We start from the raw sequence: 8,155 nt of genomic DNA, 5'->3' as shown, positions 1-8,155 counted from the left end.
ATAGTAGCAAAGATTCGCAGTGGTCCGCTGATCCTTCGATCTTCAATGATGCGCGTACGCCGAAATCATAATTTCGTTTTCGCTGAAGCGAATGGATCCTGGCAGTGGATCGCCAAAATGTCACGTAAAATAATAATGAATTTGAGGAGAAAAGAAACTTTTATTTTTCTCTTCTGTTTACAATACACTTCCGAGCTCTAGACGTGACCGTTCAAGACTATCTGACTGCTCTACTGCTCTTACTGAGGAAAACTCGGTGTGGGTGTTCCCTTTGGAATTCAAAACGCGGATTCGTTGTCCACACTTTTTGGTGGAAAAGTAAGGGTAATGATCCGCGATGCCCATTGGTAAATAAATTAGGTAGTAAAGACAAGGAGAGCTAGATATGGCTCGTGGGCATCCTTGTTCATGGAAAAACTCTTATCTTGCCAGACACCCGCTTTCTCCGTATTAGGTAAGAGCGTGCAACAAACATAAACCGAAAATGTTTACGTGAAGGAAACTGAAACTGAACAGATTCGGTTTATGTTTGTCTTCCTAGGCCTGTTGCGAGTTAATAGAACAATAGATAGGTCTTGGCGTCCGGACTACGGGGAATCTCGCAAGGACCGTCACATAGGGTATAAAAGTCGCTAAACCTTCTAAACGAGTTCAAATGGCATATATGTCGATATCAACATTTTTGTTCTTTTTTTTTTAGTAGTTAGATTCGTTCCCTTAAATATTTTCTGCTTATCATGAAACAGCCTGTACAATATACGATATACAGAGTGTACCGAAAATCGTGATAAAAGTCGAACTGGAGTGATTCCCCATGTAAAACGAGATTAGAAATGTTGTATCGGCACTCAACAGCAAAGAACTTTCCAATGGTTTCGTCGGTACATAGAGTACCACTGTTGATAGACTGTTTACGAGAGACCGACAATACATAAGCAAGGCTGCTTCGAAACGTAAGTGCCGACAGACCTAATGAGTCAACCATATGCCTACGGTCTTCCCGCCAAATATTCGGTAGAAGGGGTACGTGACCACGGTAGGGGATGTGTACCGAACGCGTGCGTAGTGGGGATATTGAGAAAAAGAGGTGACAGAAGAAACGAAAACAATTCTCCGAATAGAGATCAGTTATGAACTAGAAGCGTGTTTTGTTTTTGACAAAACCTAGTATTTGAAAACGGAGGCAGATAAAATTTTACACATCTGGATTCAAATAGGTTCATCACACATTCGTATGTCCTATTAGATAGTTTCTGCATATTAATGTCGAGTAACAAAATTATTTCTTTCAGCCAACGCTCATACCGCGTTGAGAGCACTCGTTCTCGTCCGATCACGAAAGTTAAGCAATGCTGGGCACGGGTAGTACTTAGATGGGTGACCGCTTGGGAACTCCGTGTGGTGTTGGCTTTTTCTTTTCTTGCCATTTTTTTTTTTTTTTTTTTTTTTTTTTTAATGATCCTATGCACCGAGAAAAAGATATTAGGTTGGGATCAGTGCCAATTTTTCGGCCGGCGTGGGACGGCCAGTCAAACTAGTACGTACTAATTTTTGACGAATTTAACTGCAGCTCGTGATGATAAGCATGCATAAAATTCAGAATCCACTTGGCGGTCAACTAAGGAACTGGTGGATGAGGGGGAGAAATCGTATTCATGACGATGACTTTGTCACGTAAAATAATAATGAATTTAAGGAGAAAAGAAACTTTTATTTTTCTCTTTTGTTTACAATACACTTCCGAGCTCTAGACGTGACCGTTCAAGACTATCTGACTGCTCTACTGCTCTTACTGAGGAAAACTCGGTGTGGGTGTTCCCTTTGGAATTCAAAACGCGGATTCGTTGTCCACACTTTTTGGTGGAAAAGTGAGGGTAATGATCCGCGATGCCCATTGGTAAATGAATTAGGTAGTAAAGACAAGGAGAGCTAGATATGGCTCGTGGGCATCCTTGTTCATGGAAAAACTCTTATCTTGCCAGACACCCGCTTTCTCCGTATTAGGTAAGAGCGTGCAACAAACATAAACCGAAAATGTTTACGTGAAGGAAACTGAAACTGAACAGATTCGGTTTATGTTTGTCTTCCTAGGCCTGTTGCGAGTTAATAGAACAATAGATAGGTCTTGGCGTCCGGACTACGGGGAATCTCGCAAGGACCGTCACATCTGGCATGCCACATGGTAAAAAGGAAAATTGATTCGTGACAACACTGTGGTGGCGACAAAAATACAGACATGCGTAGTTTAAGGATGTTATTCGTTATTTCTCATTGATATATTTATATAATTCGAATTTTGTTACCCACTCTTCGATTTTCTTATTTATAAACACAAATATTTTATCTTTCTATAATATATCGTATATTACGTCGCCAAATTGAAGGGTCACTAAATTTTAACTGAAACAATGCCGATATATTTAAACTACTTTAACTTTGCGAGAAAAATTGTACAACAATTTACCTGCACCCATTTCAAAGCACGAAGCATCTGCTTTGACACCCTTGAACTTAATTCTTTCAAAGATCTCTTTTTCTCGTAAAACGGAATTTTTTCGGGGAACTGAAGTTACTAGTCTTTCCTTTCAAAATTTTCCTATTCAAACGACTCTACCAAGTTTAAAAAATCTTTTCGCCATTCGTTTTAAACCGATTTTGTAATGGGAAGTCTCTGCTCTATAGCGACTCTTAAAAAGTTAACGTGTGATATTTTTGCAATTTAATCGCACTTTACATGACGTTGGCACTAGAATAACCCACGATATATGACGAGAAGGTTGAACAGTTGACCTTGTAGTCGAATTAACACTTTTTCAGTAACAAACTGATAGTAGAAATGTTTTTGCATAATCTGACTCGGAACGATATTTAGAACAAAATAAGCGACTTTGAAACAATTTTTCTTCGCTGCTTCATAAACAAGATATCGATTAAACGAAAACACATAACGCACGGTTATGCATAATAGCGCGGTTTTTTTACATTTTGCTTTTCTTAATATAATCTTAAAAACTATTTATCGTACGTGAAAAAGTTACAATAGAAAGTGGTAGTTAATAAAAGTTATCTTTGAAATAAGCCCTACTTCGTTACGATAAACACAATTGATTAGGTCTCAAATTAGTAAATAGTGCGAAAAAGTGTGTGTTTTCTTAATTCGTTTGTAACATTAGTTAAAGTTGTTGTAGAATATCGAGGCTCTGTGATAACAAAGTACTAATCATACCAAAATAGTAAGTCAAGTCTCAAATCGATCCGTTTCTTAGTTTTTGCACAATCAATTTGTACACTAGCGCAATGAAAAATATGAAATTTCCAATAAAAATGTATGAGCTTATCTCAGTTTATTCTCCGAGCCTGTACGCTTTCTGAAGGACCTCCTATATTTTGATATTCAAGTGAAAAAAAATTGTTTCACTCAGACGCTTGGCCAAAATACAGCGATAATCAGCTTTGCTTAGTTGTAAAATGAAATAACTTTCGTATTTCTTATCCTACTGTTGCGGAACTTACTTTCATCGACTTCTCGGATCATTTCACGCAATTTAAGAGAAAAAAAGAAAAACAAGAAAAATCAATTAGCTGCAAGATAATTCCTTTTTTCAAAAATCACAAATGCTAAACTATTAAACATTAACAGATGCGATAAGCGTGGTTTTACAATTTATCGTTTATGTTGTACAGGGATTTTTCGTATTGATCGAATGCCCATAAAGAATAGAAAAACGTTTACAAAGTTGTTCCATTTTCGCAGCGAGCGGTCAAAGGGGTCCAGCGCAGTTTCTGATTCGATCGCGCGAAAACCGTATCTGGCGGAAAAAATGACATTAACTCGATAGACAAATTCTGTTTTTAATTCGGAGTTACTCGAAAAAGAAAACGGTTGGTAATATCCATTTTCTTGTTTAGCGTTACTTTTAAACGCTGGAAATAAACACCGAGCATCATGTATCTTTCCTGTTCACTTATCGTTATTGTAAAAAGACATTTATTTTCGCAAAGTCATATTGCCGTGAATAATAAGTTATACCTTCAATGTTGTTATTTATATTTGCTACTTTTAAATTAAAGTTTCGTTTTTAAACAATCAAGCTATACAAACTTACATCTTTCAAATGTTTTCTCTGTTTAATACATCGATAAAATAATATTATACATTTAATGTCATTTAAATTTAAATTATTAAGAACATAATTTTTAGTTTTTCGATTGTATTATATTCTTATTTTTATTTTTTACTTACCTTTGACGAACTTTTAAATATTTAAAAACTTGAAAATTAAACTCCGTGAAGAAAGCGTGTAGAAAGTGTTACAGATATAAGAGAGAATAATAATATATAAATGACATATATATAATAATAGAAAAAATGACACAAAACGCGGTTTCTTTATTTTATACTTACGGAATATTTTAAACATTAACCTCTGAAATAAATTTGACTATATATGATATGATCTAATAACATAACATAGTAATAAAAAATTAAAAATTTAAAAAAAGGATTAATTAAAAAAGTAGCGAATATACATTAAATATATAACTTATTATTCACGGAGTTTGCAGTAATAAATTTACTTTTTAACAATAACGATAAATGAAAAAAGAATGAAAAGAATTTGTTGCTTATTTTCAGTTCTTCAGTAACGTTGCACAAGAAAATAGTTGTTACCATTCGTTCTCTTTTTTTAAGCTGCACAAAATTAAAAAAAAATTTGTTTCTATAAATATCACTGCTATAAATATCGAGTTAAAGTCATTTTTGCCGTCAGATATTACTGTTTTCGCGCGATCGAGACAGAAACAGAGCGCGGGGCTCTCAATGGTCTCGCCAACTGAGCTGGAGCCTTCTGACTGCCCGCTGCGAAAATGGAACAGCTCTGTAAACGCTTTTTTGTTCTTTATGGACATCAAAATCAATACGAAAAAAATTCACAGACGCCTGTCGCATCTCTCAATGTTTGATAGTTTACCGTTGACGATTTTTTGGAGAACAGGACTTATCTTGAAGGCAATTAGTTTTAGAGAAACGTCTTTTTTTGAAATTACGAGCACAGATCCCGAAAATCGATAGAAACAAGTTCCATTGCGGTAGCACGGAAGTTGTTGCATTTTACAACTAAGCAAAACTGATTATCGCTGTATTTTGGCCAAGCGTTTGAGTGAAACAATTTTTTTTCACTTGAATTTCAAAATATAGGTCTTTCAGAAAGCGTACAGGCTCGGAGGATAAACTGGGATAAGCTCATACATTTTTATGGGAAATTTCAAATTTTCCATTTCGCTAGTCGACAAATTGATTGTGCAAAAACTAAGAAACTGATCGATTCGAGACTTGACATACTATTTTAGTATGATTTACAACTTTAACTAATGTTACAAACGATTTAAGAAAACACATACCTTTTTGCACTATTTACTAATTTGTGACCTAATCAATTCTGCTTATCGTAACGTAATAGAGTTCATTTTAAAGATACTTTTAATCCTGCTGTAACTTTTTCACATACAAAAAATAGTTTTTTATATTTAAAGCAAAATGTAAAGAAGTTATGTGTTTTCGTTTAATCGATAGTTTGTTTATGAAACGGCGGAGAAAAATTGTTTCAAAGTGGCTTATTTTATTTTAAATATCGTTCCGAATCAAATTTTGCAAAATCGTTTCTGCTACCTGGTTGTCCCTGAAATCACATTTTTGGGCTTAAATCGATTAAACTATTATTCTCGTGTGTGTGTATGTGTTTGTTGTAATTTCTTTGATTGAAATTTCATAGCAGCGGCAATTTAATTCATCAAATAAGGTCTGGTTTTTCGTTGAGTCATTCATCACGGCTGACGTTAAGTAACATAAAACTTTTCGCTTTGTCGGCGAAATTCATTACATTTTGTCTAAAAACATTGAAATAGCTGCACATGAATTATTTTAGTAACTATGAATGACAATTATCATGACATTGTAATGGATAAGTAATAAAATGTGTTAATAAGATTTTTAACAGTAACGTATTTTACTATTTAATTGTACTTGCTACTACTATCGATGTAAGGTTTTTTATCCAATTTAGAAAAATCTTCCTAATCTTACTTATAATCTAGGTATTGACGAATTTGAGGACAAAGATCTCGTCAAGTAACGAAATAGTCTCACAAAGTTTAACAATTACGAGTTCTTTCGGACACTGTGTACTTTCTTTCTGGACAGAATGGTATGAAATGAGCATAATTGAGTAATGAAAACACAATGCAATGTGATATCACGACAATATAGTATAAATAAATAAATAAATGTTATACAGTTACATAATATAATACAATAATACAACAAAGTAATATGTACAATATGTGGAGTGCTTTTTTAAAACTTTATGATGATTTCTCACTAAGATCTCAACCACTATCACTCCCATTTACGTTAATAATTAATGGTTGAATTGTTCTTTCAATATTATCTAAATCCCAATATTTTTTATCTACTTGTGTGACGACGAGCTCAATACAATTTTTCCACTTTTCAGTGGGAATTGTGCTGAGCGCTTCGTAAAGCAACACTTTTATTTCTGCGAGTTTGGACGTAGTCTTTTACTTACATTGCGTAAAAAACTCCATAAACTAATTTCTAGGCCATTATCTCCGATTTCGCAAATAGAAAGACGTCCCGCACTTGGTTTGTTTCTCTTTTCTGATTCGCCTTCCTGAACGGACAAATACTTTTGAACATTGGTAATTGAACACTATTTAAAATAGAATAACTTTTTTAAAATAGAACCAATCGATTTGAGCCTTTTTCTGTTGACAAGTTCGACGAGTTAGTTTATTAAACGACGTATAAAAAAATTTTTGAAAAAATTGCAATAGGCTAGAATCGCGAAAAACGAAATAAAAAAATTTTTTTTACATTTTACAGCTCGTCATATTTTACAACCTCTTTTATCTGGGCCTGAAATTTTAAGCAACCCAATGAAAATTTAAGCAACGCAGTTTGAACATTTATACCAGACACTCACATGCAGCGAGTTTCATCGAAATCGGTTTACGAAATCGGTTAGCTGTGAACTGCAAACAGTTAAAAATGGTGAAAATCGCACTTTTCCTACGACCTTCGTTCCAAAATCTAGATAAAATAGTTATAAAAATGACCTTTGCGTTTTTCTTCGCAATTCCGACCAATTGCAATGTAAAAAAATTTTGTAAAATTTCTCAAAAAGACTGAAGTCGCGTGGGATTAGTGGGAGCCACTGCATGTATGTAGAAAACAGAGACTCGCATGATCTTTGCACGTGGATATTACTTCCGTTGATGAATAATACATTTCGTGACATATGCAGAAACGTGTGAAAAGGTTAACGAGTTCTTACTTCGTCGTCACACTTTAAGAAATCAATTAATTGTAGCCGTTTCGATCGTCATAGCAACCATTCTATTATCACAAAAAAAGTCTTTTTTATCCTCATCTTGCGAATGATCATATTAAGTTCTATGGACGTCAGTGGCAGATCCAAAAGTCTTTTACGGGAAGGTAATGTGTAAAAGTACACAAGTGCGCTTTTGAACCTGTTTTTACATAATGTAAGATTTCCTTGTAATTTATATTGTAGTAATGTCTCTATCACATTAATATATAATTAATGTGTATTAAATATATAGCAAAGAATTTTTTCAGAACTTGACGTAATACCTTCATACATTACGATCGTCTCTATCGCCACTCTCTCAATTCGTCACTGATGGAGGTAAATGCGAAAGTAGCGTGATTGTAATTGAATTTCTGAAACAAGATTTATGTAGCATATTAAAATACACGTATTGTAAATATTCAAAGCACGTGCTCTATTTACCTGAAAAATTTTTTTAATCTTATAGAAAACAAGATTAGATTCGGTTCATAAAAAAACAATTTAATTGATAGACATTGACGTATGCTTGACATTATCATAATCGAATACATTAATTGATGACGATGTGTTTTGCTCTTGGTTTATAAAGAAAATTAAACTATTGTAGCTCGCAATATTCTATCTCTATACTTATTTGGTACGATTGACTTTAACTTTCTGCTATAATCTTTAATTATAGTGAAAAATGACGTAGTGAAAAGCAAATGATTCAAGTAAAGTTGAAAAAAATTAACACTATTTCCTATTTTTAAAAAATGAGG

The 8,155-nt window shown here is 33.9% G+C and overlaps 1 non-coding gene across 1 annotated transcript; it reads left to right on the top strand.

Moving 5' to 3' along the window:
* The first annotated feature begins 1,291 nt into the window (after window positions 1-1,291).
* LOC132911554 (5S ribosomal RNA) lies at window positions 1,292-1,410 on the top strand. The gene has a single exon (XR_009659032.1). It is a non-coding gene; the product is annotated as a 5S ribosomal RNA (ribosomal RNA).
* The last annotated feature ends 6,745 nt before the right edge of the window (window positions 1,411-8,155 follow it).

This window comes from Bombus pascuorum, chromosome 10 (genome assembly GCF_905332965.1).
Source record: "Bombus pascuorum chromosome 10, iyBomPasc1.1, whole genome shotgun sequence".
NCBI classification, from domain to species: Eukaryota; Metazoa; Arthropoda; class Insecta; order Hymenoptera; family Apidae; genus Bombus; species Bombus pascuorum.
The sequence above is the reverse complement of the archived record's forward strand: the minus strand, read 5'-3'. Positions and strand labels throughout refer to the sequence as shown.